Here is a 12,475-nt window from a genome sequence, read left to right as displayed (position 1 = left end):
AAACAAGTTCCCAGGAACCCACACATTTCTCAGATTAATTGAAAAGTAAACTTCTCTACTTGAAACTACAGAACTCAAATCAAACCTAAAATTAGACATGGCTTCATCCATGTTAAAACCAAAGGTTCCCAAAAACAATAATACAATCAAGATCCTTCAGCATGTCCTCAAGATGATCAGATACAGCACAGACATCAATCTTCAAAGATAGTTTTAAATTGTTCCTTGTAAATTTTACTGAATAATCATTCAAGGAAAAATGGTAGCTAGGCAAAGTGGGTGTACACGCACACTGAGGAAATAAACGGAAGAGATGGCACAGGTAAATAAGAACATGAAGCAACTAGCATAGAGTTGTCCAGCATGGAAACAGACCTTTTGGTCTAATTCATCCATCTCAACCAGGTATCCTAAATGACTCCAGTCCCATTTGCCAGCATTTGCCCCATATCCTCTAAACCCTTCCTATTCATGTACCCACCCAGATGCCTTTCAAATTTTGTAATTATAACCGCCTCCACCACTTCCTCTGGCAACTCATTTCATACACACGCCACCCTCTGCGGGAAAACATTGTCCTTTAGGTCTCTTAAATCCTTCCCTGCTCACCTTAAGCCTATGCCGTCTAGTTTTGGACTCACCTACCTTGGGGAAGAAAACCTTGGCTACTCACCCTATCCATGCCCCTCAAGATTTTGTAATCCTTCTAAAAAGGTCACCCGAGCCTCCAACATTCCAGGGAAAAAATGCCCCAGCCTATTCAGCCTCTTCCTATAGCTCATACCCTCCAACCTCAGCAACATCCTTGGAAGTCTTTTCTGAACCCTTTCAAGTTTCACAACATCTTTCCTAAAGCAGGGAGACCAGAACTGAATACATGATTTCAAAAGTGGCCTAATTAATGTCCTGTAAGCCACAGCATGACCTCCCAATTCCTATATTCAATGCACTGACCAATGAAGGCAAGCATACTAAATGCCCTCTTCACTACCCTATCAGCTTCAAACTCCACCTTCAAGGTATCATGAATCTGCATCCCAAGGTCTCTTTGTTCAGCAACACTGTCCAGAACCTTACCATTAAAAAGGTGAATAAATCCTGCTCCAATTTGCTTTTCTAAAATGCAGCACCTCACATTTATCCGAATTAAACTCCATCTGCCACCCCTTGGCCCATCTGATCAAAGTCCTGTTGCACCCCCTCGATAACCTTCTTTGCTGTCCACCACACCAGCAATTTTGGTGTCATCGGCAAACTTACTAACTATAGCTCCTATATCAAATCCTTTATATCCAAAGGATTTATATAAATTACAAAAAGCAGTGGATCCAGCATCGATCCATGTAGCATATTGTTTGTCACAGGCCTCCAGTTCGTAAAGCAACCTTCCACCACTCTCTTTTGTCTCCTACCAACCAAATGGCTAGTTCTCCCAGGACTTAATGTAATCTAACCTTGCTAACCAGCCATGCAGAATCTTGTCAAACATGTTGATGTTCATACAGACAACATTCACCACTCTACTTAATCAATCTTCTAGGTCACTTCTTCAAAAAAAAAACTCAATCAAGCTGGTGAAATCCAATTTCCCCACACACAAAGCCACGCTGTGTATTCCTAATCAGTCCGTGCCTTTCCAAATACATGTAAATCCTGTCTCAGAATTTCCTACAACAACTTAGCCACTACTTGCATCCGGTTCACCAGTCTATTGAACAAAGAAAATTACAGCACAGGGACAGGCCCTTCAGCCCTCCAAGCCTGCACCGCCCATCAGAACTAAAACCCGCTACCCTCCGGGGACCGCATCCCTCTATTCATGTATCTGTCAAGACACCCATTAAAAGTCACTATCGTATCTGCTTCCACTACCTCCCCCAGCAGCGACTTCCAGGCACCACCCTCGGTGTAAAAGAAAAACTTGCCTCGTACATCACCTTTCAACCTTGCCCCTCGCATCTTAAACTTACGCCCCCTAGTATCTAACTCTTCCATCCTGGGTAAAGCTTCTGACTGTCCAGTCTGTCCATGCCCTTCATAATCTTGTAGACCTCTATCAGGTTCCCCCCCTCAATCTCCATCATTCCAGTAAGAACAACCCAAGTTTCTCCAACCTCTCCTCATAGTTAATGTCCTCCATACCAGGTAACATCCTGGTAAATCTTTTCTGTACCCTCTCCAAAGCCACCACATCCTTCTGGTAGTGTGACAACCAGAATTGAACATAATATTCCAAATGTGGCCCAAAGTTCTGTAAAGCTGCAACATTACCTGCCAATTTTTAAGCTCAATGCCTTGGCCGACAAAGGCAAGTTTGCTGTATTTCTTGTTGACTACCTTCTCCACCTGCGTTGCCACTTTGTGACCTGTGTACCTGTAGACCCAGATCCCTCTGCCAATCAGTACTCTTAAGGGTTCTGCCATTTACTGTATATTTTTCTTCTGGATTAGACCTTCCGAAATCCATTACCTCACATTTTTCCGGATTAAACGCCATCTGCTGTCTCTTTGCTCAAGTCACCAATGGATCTACATCCTGCTGCATCTTCAGACAGCCCTCATCAATATCCACTATTCCACCAACCTTTCTGTCATCCGCAAACTAACTAATCAAACCAATTATAAATAGCAAAACGTCCTAACACTGATCCCTGAGGAACACCGCTAGTCATAGCCCTCCATCCAGAAACACACGCTTCCACTACTGAACCAGTTTTTTTAAAATCCATCTTGCAAGCTCATCTCTGACCCCATGTAACTTTATCTTCTGTATCCGTCTGCCATGAGGAACCTTGTCAAAGGCTTTACTGAAGTCCACGTAGACAACATCCACTGCCCTACCCTCACTGATCATCTTTGTCACTTCCTCAACCAAGTTAGTGAGGCATGATCTCCCCTTCACAAAACAGTGTTGCCTCTCGCTAATACAGTGACTTATTTCCAAGTGGGAGTAAATCCTGTCTTGAAGAATCCTCTCCAATAATTTCCCTACCACTGACGTAAGGCTCACCGGCCTGTAATTAGCCAGATTATCCCTACCACTCTTCTTAAGAGAAGAAGATTGGCTATTCTCCAATCCTCTGGGACCTCCCTTGTAGCCAGTGACGATGCAAAGATTTCTCTCAAGGCCCCAGCAATTTCCTCCCTTGCCTCTCTCAGTATTCTGTGGTATGTCCCACCAGGCCCTGGGGACTTGTCTACCTTAACGTTTTTCAAGACCCCCAACACCTCCTCCCTTTTGATCTCAACATGACCCAAACTATCTACACACCCTTCCCCCCCGACCCATCATCCATCAAGTCCTTCTCTACTGCGAATACTGACGCAAAGTACTCATTTAATACCTTGCCCATTTACTCTAGCTCCACACATAAATTCCCTTCCCAGTCCTGTCCTTGAGTGGGCCAACCCCTCCCTGGCTACCCTCTTGCGCTTTATACATGTATAAAAAGCCTTGGGATTTTCCTTAATCCTGCTGGCCAATTACTTTTCATGACCCGTTAGCCCTCCTGACTCCTTGCTTAAGTTTCTTTCGACTTTCCTTGTATTCCACCTTTGCTTTGTGTATTCCCAGCCTCGAAGCCTTGACAAATGCTTCCTTTTTCTTTATGACTAGGCTCAAAATATCTCTCACTATCAAAGGTTCCCCAAACTTGCCATACTTATCCCTCATCCTTACAGGACATGCCGGTCCAGAGTTCCCAGCAGCATACACTTGAAAGCCCCCCACATACCAGATGCAATTTGCCCTCAAGCATCTGCCTCCAATCTACATTCTTCAGTTCCTGCCTAATATTGTTGTAATTAGCCTTTCCCTAATGCAGCACCTTCACCTGACAACTACACCCATCTTTATCCATCAGTACCTTATAGCTTACTGAATTGTGATCACTGTCCCCGAGCTGCTCCCCTACTGAGACATCGACCACTTGGCCAGGCTCATTCCCCAATACTAGGTCCAGTATAGCCCCTGTCTTAGTTGTACTTTCTACATACTGTTTCAAGAAACCCTCCTGGATGTTCTTTACAAACTCTGCCCCATCCAAGCCCCAAGCACTAAGTGAGTCCCCGTCAATTCTATCGCCCACTGGCTGTTGGGAGGCCTATAGTAAAACCCAAACATTGTAAATGCAACCTTCCTATTCCTAAGTTCTACCAATATTGCCTCGCTGTATGAGCCATCCGAGGTGCCCTCCTGCAGTACAGCTGTGATATTCACCTTAACTAGTGCAATTTCCCCACCCCTTTTACATCCCACTCAATCTTGTCTGAAACATCTGTATCCTGGAATGTTAAGCTGCCAATCTTGTCCCTCCCTTAACCAAGTCTCTGTGAGCAACAATTTCATAGCTCCAAGTATAGTTCCCTGGATTTTCCTTACCATCCTTCTTAGATACTGGTACCACATTAGCCAACCTTCAGTCTTCCGCACTTCACCCGTGGTTATCAATGAATCAAAACTCTCACCAAGGGGCCCAGCGATCACTTCCCTAGTTTCTCACAAATTTCTGGGGTACACTCGATCAGGTTCCAGCTTTTATCCACCAATTATGAGTTTTACAACATCCAGCACTTCCTCCTCTAATGTGGAGGCTTTAAAACATGACTATTTATTTTGCTAATTTCTCTAGCCTTCCATATCCTTCTCCACAGTAAAAACCTACACGAAATACTTGTTTATCTCCTCACCCATTTCCTGCGGTTCCACAGACAGGAATTATCATCTTTCAGGGGCCCTATGCTCTCCCTTGTTACTCTTTTGTCCTTTATGTACACGTAGAATCTCTCTGCATTCCCCTTAACCCTATTTGCCAAAGCAATTTCATACCCTCTTTTCACCCTCCTGATTTCCCTAGAGTACATTTTTACTGTCCTTCTACTCTTCTGTGTATTCACTCGATCCCAGTAGTCTATACTTGACATATGCCTCTGTTTTTTCTTGACTAGAGCCTCAATTCCTCTGGTTATCCAGCATTCCCTACATCTATCAGCCTTACCCTCCACAGTAACAGAAACACTATCTCTGGATTCTAGTTATCTCCATTTTCAAAAGCTTCCCACTTTCCAGCCATCTCTTGACCTGCAAATAGCCTCCCCCAATCAATTTTGAAAGTTTTCACCAATACCATCAAAATTGGCCTTCCTCCAATTTTAATACTAACTTTTATATCAGGTCTATCCTTTCCCATAATTCTATTAGTTTTAAAATAGTTATGATCACTGGTCCCAAAGTACTCCCCCACTGACCCCTCAGTCACTTACCCTGCCTTATTTCCCATAAGATCAATTGTTTCTCCTTCTCTAGCAGGTGTGTCTACATACTGAAGAAACTTTTCTTGTACACATAAATTCCTCTCCATCCAAGCCCTTCACGCAATGGCAGTCTCAATCTATGTTTGGAAAGTTACAATCCCGTAACAGTCCAACCCTATTATTCTTACAGATACTCTAGATTTCCTTACAAAGTTGCTTCTCAATTTCCCGCTGACTACTGGGGTGGCCTCTCGTACAATCCCAATAAGATGATCATCCCTATTTCTCAATTCCACTCAAATAGCTTCACTGGAGGTACTCCCAGGAATCTCCACCCCAAAAACAGCCTTAATGTTATCCCCAACCATTCCCCCTCCTCTCTTGCACCCCCTTTCTATCCTTCCTATATCATCTATACCCTGAAACATTAAGCTGTCAGTCCTGTCCATCCCTGAGCCACATTAAATTGACAAAATTGGGCACATCCACAAACAGAACCTACCATGAGATGCAATATGCACTGTGGAGCTCTGTAGAGCGATTCCGCACAAAACATTGGAAATGATGCAGCTGGCGCGGCCTCTAGAGGAGGGGTGTATGTTATTGGAGACAGAACTGGAAGAGACAAGGAGAATTGTGGTGGGGAATATTGTGGAGTATATAGAGTTTCAAGCACAGTTTGGGGACTAGAACTCCAAGCTACAGTTTAGAGTGTAAAGTGGAGAGACAGTGGCAATAATGATAACATCACTAGATTAGTTAGTAAGCCAGAAGTCAGGCGAATGTTCTGATGGCACAGGTTCAGATCCCACCATGGAATTTAAATTCAATTAACATCTGGAAAATAGAGTTCATTTCAATGACAGTGACCATGAAGGTAGTCATTGTGGTAAAATCCGATCTGGGTCACTAACACCTTTTGGGGAAGGGAATCGATCATCCTGGCCTGGTCTATGATCAAAGGTCAACTTACTTGTGCTAGTCTAACAATGCACACTTCTACCCTTACCTTAATCCACCTACTGCAACTTTTATCCATATTGTGTCGCCTCCAAACTTTATTACTTCAGTACTCAGCCAGTCTGCTACAACTGGCAATAACATTTCATCTCATCCATCTGTATCCTATTCTGATGTCACCATACGCTCATTCCAATTCCTGAAGAGCCTAAATTTTCAATTCTCATTCAAATTTTGAATTGTCCAAGGCCTTTTCCTTGCCAACGTCTAGCCTCATTCAAGTCTGCAATCTCATTTCCCTTAACTGTCCATTATCTTCATTCTGGCCTCCAATTCCAACATTTCCCCCAATCTGGGCCATACCTTCAGCTACCTCTGCTGTCTGTTTAAGTGCTCTTCCCAAATTCCTCCACTTCCCTTTCTTCTTTTGAGACCCTCTTTGAAGCTCAACGAACCAATCTTTAGTTCTGCTACAAATGTTTCTGTAAAGCCTTGCAATAGCTACCTGTGCAATCAAACATAAAGTGGTGGTTTTGACCAGTTGACATTAGGAGCACTAGAACAGAAGGATACATACAGTGGGCCCCTCACTTACAAACACTCATGCTTACAAATGAGATCCCATTGCACAATTGAGAACCCAAAATACGAAAGTTTGCTCGAATATTTTATATCGTACTGTATTTGTTCTGACTTGCATACAGGTCAATTTACAAGCGTACTCAGAAACGGAACCTGTTTGTAACTCTGGGAGCATCTGTAGATACACAAGAGTCTTCGAAGTATAACGTTACCTTACGGCACCTTTTGTTTTTGCAAGAGAGTACCGTATTGACCAGGTTTCAAATTCTGAGTTATTGTTCGGTGATGTCCACCCATCCAGAGACCAAAGCACATAACTTGGTTTTATCTTCACAGCTTTAGTACTGCAGTGTTCTGCTGTTTAAGGTAACATTTTTCAGGTGAGACACCTCCTGACCATATCTATAACCCTGCATTCCCCATGGCTAATCCACCTAGTCTGCACATCGATGGACAATATGGGCAATTTAGCATGGCCAATCCACCTAACCTGCACAACTTTGGACTACGGGAGGGAACCGAACCACTTGAAGTAAACTCAGGCAGACACGAGGAGAACATCTGTGCAGACTTTGCACAGACAGTCGCCCGAGGTTGCGATCAAACCCAGATCCCTAGCACTGTGAGGCAACATTGCTAACTGCTAAGCCACAGTACTCCCCATATTGATTCTAACTTCATGTGTAATGCACCTTTATGTTCTTCAAATGTCCCAAATGCAATTCACAGACTTCACAGCAGTCGGCCACTTCAGTAGCCGAGCATCTTGACAAAAATTTATATCTCTAAAAATTCATTAAAACATTTAATTGATTTTTTATCCATAAACAGCAATAAGTTAAACTAGCTGTCCTATGTCAGAACTTCTGAAGTAGCTGACTAAAACTGATTAAGCAGATGCATGTAGATTACATTACCTGCAACCAGATTTATTTTAAGAATCATGAATGCAGATCAAATTAGTGCGCGCGCGCATACACACACACACACACACACAAAATCATCTACTGGAAGCCAGAATGCTGTCAATTATGTTGAAGCAGGAAGATACGCCAGGTCAAAAACATTTTCATGAACTAATCCCTCGTCCTAATTGAGAATACTCAAAATTTAAATCAACAATACACAATATGCCCAGTTATTGATGTTAACCATTAACTAAATTCATTGTTAACACCATTTGGTAGTATAGTAGGCAAATGGATCTTTTTTAAAAGTGTGGTACCAAGGTAAACATGCCTGAAAGAGCAAGGTTCAATCATGCTATTTTTTGATAGATTAAATAGTGAGAATTCAACTTGCTGTGACATCCTCAAAATACTGTGGAAGAAACGACAACAAAAAAAAAAACCTCATGTCCCACTCCTAATTGCTATCTGGTAATTCCTGTAACAGAATGCATGATTAGATACAAGTAACATACTGGCTGTATTACTGAATGATTAGTCCAGAGCTCTGGACTAAAATTCCAGCAAACAGTTCAAATGCCAAAACAGTAGTTACAGAATTCAGTGATATAAATATGGAATTAAAAATGGCTCACAGTAATGGTAAGCACGACACTTGAGATTTTCTTATACAATATTAAAGTTAGATTTACCATGTTGGAAATCTGTTGTCCTTGCCTGGCCTAAGTTGATAGGGTGTAAAGAAGGCATATGGTGGGTTGGCTCTCATTGGCAGGGGAATTGAGGTTAAGAGCCGTGAGGTTATGCTGCAGCTCTATAAAACACAGGCTAGACTACACTTGGAATATTGTGTTCAGTTCTGGTCACATCATTATGGGAAAGATGTGGAAGCTTTAGACAGGGTGCAGAGGAGACTTACCAGGATGCTTCCTGGACTGGAGGGCAGGTTTTATAAGGCAAGGTTGAGTGAGCTAGGGCTTTTTTCATTGGAGCGAAGGAGGATGACAGGTGACTTGATAGAGGTGTACAAGATGATGAGAGGCATAGATAGAGTGGATAGCAGAGACCTTTTCCCAGGGTGGAAATGACTATTACGAGGGGGCATAATTTTAAGGTGATTGGAGGAAGGTATAGGGGAGATGTCAGAGGTAGTTTCTTTACACAGAGAGTGGTGGGTGCGTAGAATGCTTTGCCAGCAGTGGTAGTGGAGTCAGATACTTTAGTGACATTTAAGCGACTCTTGGATAGGCACGTGGACGATAATAAAATGTAGGGTAGTTTGATCTTAGAGTAGGATAATAGGTCGGCACAACATTGTGGGGCCGAAGGGCCTGTACTGTTCTAACCTACACGCTTCCAACACCACAGCAATATGGTTAACTCAACTGCTACAACAAACTACACCGGTTGAACGAAGCTCACTATCCCCAACTACAAATGCTATCCTTTGGCACGTACTGATGAATTAAAATAAAATACACTGTTGACCCGCTTGCCTCTTTTCACTTTAGTAGCAAGTAAGAGACTTCGAGTCCAGCGCGGATGTGATGCCCCCCACAATTGGATAGCCTGACAAACATTTTTTTTTAAAAAAACGGCGCGGGTCTATGCTGCATTGGGATTTTAGAATAAAACCCGAAACAAACCAATTACTGACAACGAAATTAATAACAAAAATAAGGGTTTGGGTGAACAACCGAGACAAAATTAAGTCCTGGCGATGACACTGCACTTTCGGACTCTGACAGCACCAAATAGCCCGACTCTATAACCAATGATGAGTCAGGTCAAGAGGGGAATATAAAAGAGACAGTTATTCACCTGGATCTAAGTGAGCACACAAGAACGCTTTTGATTAATGAAAACAAACCAAACGCAAGGCTCTCCTTTCATGTAGTCTTTTACCTTTCGTCTCCTCTGATCAAGCAGGTGGTGATGGTGGAGAGTGCATGTGTGTGTGTGTAGATGGTGGAGGCTGGCCTGAATCAGCAGCGGGGATCCAAAGGGCTGGGCCGCGGGATGACGGCGGGTTTGTTTTTTTTTTAAACCTCCCTCCCCCTCGCTCGCTCAGAGCGGGAACAGCGTGAAGAACAGACCGGAGCCTGAGGCCTAGGCCCCGCGCCGTTCCTTCCCCGCCCTCCCCCCTCGCACAAATAGCGCCAAGACGAAAACACGCACCACTGCTGCTTTCGAAAGACCGGACGACGTATCGAAAGAGGTGCAGAGGGGATGAAAGAAATGGCAGCTACCACCCCGGGTTCAAGGAGTTAATGGTCGGAAGGGGTTTTTTTTTCCCTTTCCTTCCCCCCTCCCTTTCTCGCGTGCGTTTCGCCCGACGCCTCTTGTTTACATTTAAACGGACAGCTCGCGAGAGCGCGCACGCACGGACGGACGCGCCCCCCCCCCGACCTCTTCCAATAGCGCGCCGCAGGCCAGCGCGCGCAGGCGCAGCCGCGACTGCCCACCCACCTCTCGCGGTGCGCAATGAAAGCGCGTGACACCGCCGTCTGACGTCAGTGGCGCTGACGCATTCCCCGCCCCCCCTCACCCCCCAACCCACGCGCACTCAGCAGCCTCGAGGCGGTTTGAAATTCCCGCCCAAACCGCCACCCTGTGAAAAGCGGCGAGGAGAAGGTGTTGGTGGAGGGTCACGTAGATTAGGGGTTAGGGCTCAGGTAGAGTGCTGTAGAACCGTCTAGTATAAAAGTCGGCCTGTCGAATCTTTACCGCTAAAGCAAAAATACCGGGCAGGTAGTCCCCGGGCTGTGAGGCTTTTCCCTTGCGGAGTCCGTTGGCGAGTCGATTTTTGTCAGGGATTGTTCCTATGTCTCTTTAAAACTGCACAAAACAGTGCTGGAAATCTGAAACACAAAGCAGAAATACCCGGAGATACTGCCCAGGTCTGGCGGTATCTATGGAGAGAGTCATCTGACCCTTCCGATCTCTGCTTTAAAATTACACCCAATGCTCGTAAGTACAAGCTTTCGAAGGTCAGATCGCGGACCCTAATACTACCTGCACTGGTCTTACTTTGCTGTACTACCTCTATAGCCATGAATGTTATGACACGTCAAAGTGTTCACTTTTAAAGGTTGTGAGGTTACCCGCCTTAACTAGTGCATTCTAGATCCAGAAGCCTCCTTCCCCAAACCTCTGGGTGCACATTTCTTCCTCAAACCCTCCTATTTTTCAGTTTAAAGTTGTGCCCCCTTAATTTTGACCCTTCAACTATATTGTATGCATAAAAACTGACAGCAAGACCAGGCCATTCTGCCCTTTAGGCCTGCTATGCTATTTGTGGACAATCCTGCATCTCAGTGCCCTATTCCCACTTTCTCCCCATTCCCCTTGATTCCTTTCAAATCCAAGTGACCACATAACGGTTGCCATCTCTTCCCTCCCTCCCTGCCTCCTTCCAACCAATGTAGTTCTAGTTGCAACACTGTAGGAAGGAGGTGATGGCACTCAAAAAGGGCCAGAAGAGATTCGCCAGATGTTGCCTGTGCTGAAATGATTCTGTTGTGAAGAGAGACCAGACAGGCTGCAGTTGTTCTCCTTAGAACAGAGAAGGTTGAGGGGTGAGCTGATTTGAATTCTACAAAGTTCTGTGGAGCATAGACAGGATAGATAGGGAGAAATGATTCCCCTCCCTTATTAGAGGGGTGAATAACCAGGAGACACAGTTTTAAGATTAGGAGTCAGAGGGATTTAAGGAAAATCATCTTCATTCAGTGGTTGATGGGTATTAGGAATTAAATGCCTTAAAGGGTAGTTGAGCCATGAACCCACAGGACATTTTGAAAGTATGTCATTTAAGAATGTAAATGTGCACTTGCAGTACCAAGACATACAAGGCCAAGTGCTAGAAAATGGGATTAGAATAATTTATGGTTGTTTTTGACTGGTGTATGCGCAATGAGCTGAAGGGCCTTTTTCTCTATGACTGAGATGGACACTTAAAAAAAACAAAGCATGCCCAAATTGGGAGAGCGTGAATTCTCTTCGGAAGCTTAGCTTGAAGCATCTGCAGGCCCATAGCTCAAGAAAGGACTGTTAAGTTTGATATTTTGGCTTTATTTCTTTATTTTTCTACTTTAATGCTAAGACTGTAGTGCTGACCTTTTAACTTATTTCTTTATTTTTCTATTTCTGTAACTAAGATTTTGTACCAAAGATGGTGCCATATGTGGCAACATTGTATTCTTTTCACTGTATTCTTGTACCCCGTACTTGATTATACGTGACAATAAAACTTAAATCTGAAATCCTTAAGGGATTCACTTGATTCCAACTGCCTATTCCTGACATATGCCATCTTTTTCTTGACCAGAGCTTCAATGTCTCTAGTCATCCAGTGTTCCCTACTTCTGCCAGCCTTGCCTAACAGGAGCATGCTGGCCATGAAATCTCATTATCTCACTTTTGAAAGCCTCCCACTTGCCACACAGCCCTTGACCTGTGAACAGCCTGCCCCAAATAACTTTTGAAAGTTCCCGTCTAATAGCATCAAAATTAGCCTTGCCCCAGTTTAGAACTTTAACATATGGACCAGAGCTATCCTTTTCCATAACTTTTAAAACTAATTAATTTATGGTCATTGGTCCCAAAGTACTCCCCGACTAGCACCTCAGTCACTTTCACTGCCTCATTTACCAAGAGGAGTTCAAGTTTTGCCCCTCCTCTGGTAGGGCCATCTATATATTAATTGAGAAATTTTTCCTGAACACACGTAACAAATTCCTCCCCATTCCAGCCCTTAATACTATGGCAGT

The 12,475-nt window shown here is 43.9% G+C and overlaps 1 protein-coding gene across 6 annotated transcripts in view; it reads right to left on the bottom strand.

Moving 5' to 3' along the window:
* Positions 1 to 10,146, bottom strand: part of oser1 (oxidative stress responsive serine-rich 1) — a 37,947-nt gene extending 27,801 nt beyond the window's left edge. The window contains exons 1-2 of one of the 6 annotated variants that reach the window (XM_048621509.1): positions 9,609 to 10,088; positions 5,756 to 5,868 (exon numbers count right to left, since the gene is read on the bottom strand). The gene's annotated coding sequence lies outside the window, so the exon portion shown is untranslated. Of the gene's footprint in view, positions 1 to 5,755; positions 5,869 to 9,608 lie in introns of all 6 variants that reach the window. The other 5 variants (XM_048621507.1, XM_048621506.1, XM_020521699.2 and 2 more) reach the window with 5 other exon arrangements.
* Positions 10,147 to 12,475: the final 2,329 nt, after the last annotated feature.

The sequence above is a fragment of the Rhincodon typus genome, unplaced genomic scaffold (assembly GCF_021869965.1).
Source record: "Rhincodon typus isolate 14 unplaced genomic scaffold, sRhiTyp1.1 hic_rhity00000723, whole genome shotgun sequence".
NCBI lineage: Eukaryota > Metazoa > Chordata > Chondrichthyes > Orectolobiformes > Rhincodontidae > Rhincodon > Rhincodon typus.
Note: the sequence above shows the minus strand (reverse complement) of the source record. Positions and strands in the feature narration are given on the sequence as shown.